Source organism: Brassica oleracea, chromosome C6 (genome assembly GCF_000695525.1).
Source record: "Brassica oleracea var. oleracea cultivar TO1000 chromosome C6, BOL, whole genome shotgun sequence".
NCBI classification, from domain to species: domain Eukaryota; kingdom Viridiplantae; phylum Streptophyta; class Magnoliopsida; order Brassicales; family Brassicaceae; genus Brassica; species Brassica oleracea.
This window is the reverse complement of record NC_027753.1, coordinates 22,293,230-22,295,301: the sequence shown is the minus strand read 5'-3', so window position 1 is coordinate 22,295,301 and position 2,072 is coordinate 22,293,230. Positions and strand designations below refer to the sequence as shown.

Sequence of the window (2,072 nt, the reverse complement as noted above, 5' to 3'; positions counted from 1 at the left end):
ATACAACCTTCTTCGTAAAGACAAATTATTTCAATACTAAGATATGTTTTAAAAATAAAATATCTTAGAATCAATAAAAAGCATGTCAATTTCCCAAAAACTGAGCAACCTCACCTCTAAGTTGGAAGAACAACCCATAATTCAAATCAGCAAGTCGAACAGAGGAGTTAACTATTATAATGAGAAAATATCGAATGCTATTGGATTTTTGAGGATGATTCTCAAGAGATGAAGCTTTAGCGTTTTATAGGTAGAGATTCATTGCTAGGAAAAAAGGATACAGCGAGATACAATGAATGAGAAATCATGGAATCATTTATGAAGGTTGTTACGTAACGCTTTGGAAGATTACAACAGAAGACGAAAAGACGCAATTAAAGCTTGGCACAAAGGTTTTTCACGTCGATTTGATTCACTTTTTTTCTTGAACACCCGTCGATTTGATTCACTCAATTCATCATATCTCCTCCATAGCTGGTGTAGATCGAAGAGGACACGAGCCTTAATTTTTTGTCACCCCATCGGGGAAGACAACCTCTCTCCGTTGGGACAATTAAATGTTTAGAAGCCTATTAACATGTGAACAAACGAAACATAACTCGATTAAATGAAACGCAGAGTTTTACTTATCTGAACACGTGTCAGTTCCAGAACGCTTAATTTTCTGACGTGGCATCCTAGGTGGCAGCATAGGAGAGAAGCAAACATATTTATATATATATATATATATAGATAGATGGCGGTTTTAACGCCTAGCTCATCGAGAAGAGAAGTTTCTGCAATCTGAAGAATTTTCTCAGATTCTTTCATCATAATCACGTGCTGCGAAATCAAATCGGTCGTATTTCCTGCAGTATCAGTGATGACAACAAACGGGTTCTTCAAGTACTTCCAATCCAAGCTAGCCGCTCTACACCAGGATACATATATGTAGTTCTGTAAATCATATTTTCGTACAGCTCTCCTCTTCTTATTTGTTATAGGGTTTCAAATTTCCTGAAGGCATCACATCTAACACACCAACAACCTAAGGCTCAAGCCCATGTCTATTATCTGATCTGCCTCATCAAGAATTAGATCGTTGCGCTGACTGACCACGTCATACCGCCTCAATCAAACACCCTTGTGTTATCTTCAAACCCAGGTTTTGGCCAATGCTAGCTTCATCTCAGCCAATTAACCACCGAAAACAAATGAAACCACACCTGATGACGCAGCCGGATGAAAACGTAGTGGCAGTATTGTATCATCTCCAAGCCGAAGTAAAGCCATCATACCCAATCGACCTGTAAAATATTCTATAACACAGATGTGTTTTCCCAATCAAAGAGATAATCTATTATGATAATTTTTAAGATGAAGGATAGGCATGATGCTAAAGCACAATTCTACGTGGTTTAGTATATTATACAGTTAGTTAAACAAATTTATGTACTCATATTCACCTGAAGAGAGATGTTTACCAGCTTGGAAAGAGAGAGATTTTTCCCTTTTTGATTTGGAGATTGAATAATCTTAATTTGGAGATAAAGAGTCTTCTTTGAAAATCTTGTCAATATGGTCTTTTCGTTTCACTGATTTGTCCATCTCTACAATCTTCTACGCGCTCCTCCTCTCAGTGATGCTCGCTCGCGCATGGGATCAAGCTATAATAAGATAGAGAGAGGGAGAGAGGCTAGAGTAAAAGGTTTATACCTTGAGATGATCAGAGGTGTTGCGAGATGATAATTTGGTTTCCGAAACTGTTAGGATTTTTGCAATAAATACAGGAACATATACGTTGAAGAGGAGAACCGGAAGCTGTAGAAACGATTGAATTACCCAGATGAGTTTGAAGAAGACAAAGGCTATATAGATCATGACACGTAACAGGTTTCGGATGAAAGGTGGGTCAAATGATGGGCTAATGAATGGTAATAACAAAGTGGCCACGTTGAAACTAAAAGCCTGCTTTGGAGATATTTATTTGTTGTGATAGCTGATGATGTATTTTGATTTGCTGAATTTTAATGTCTATGTGGACTAGATTAATCCAATCTCGTAAATATAAGATTATTGAACAAATAAAATTA

The 2,072-nt window shown here is 37.1% G+C and overlaps 1 long non-coding RNA gene across 1 annotated transcript; it reads right to left on the bottom strand.

Annotated features, from left to right (window-relative positions):
• Window positions 1-302: 302 nt before the first annotated feature.
• Window positions 303-1,872, bottom strand: LOC106299202. Its single transcript, XR_001261712.1, has 2 exons — window positions 1,464-1,872; window positions 303-1,298 (listed from the first exon to the last, which is right to left on the bottom strand). It is a non-coding gene; the product is annotated as an uncharacterized LOC106299202 (long non-coding RNA).
• Window positions 1,873-2,072: the final 200 nt, after the last annotated feature.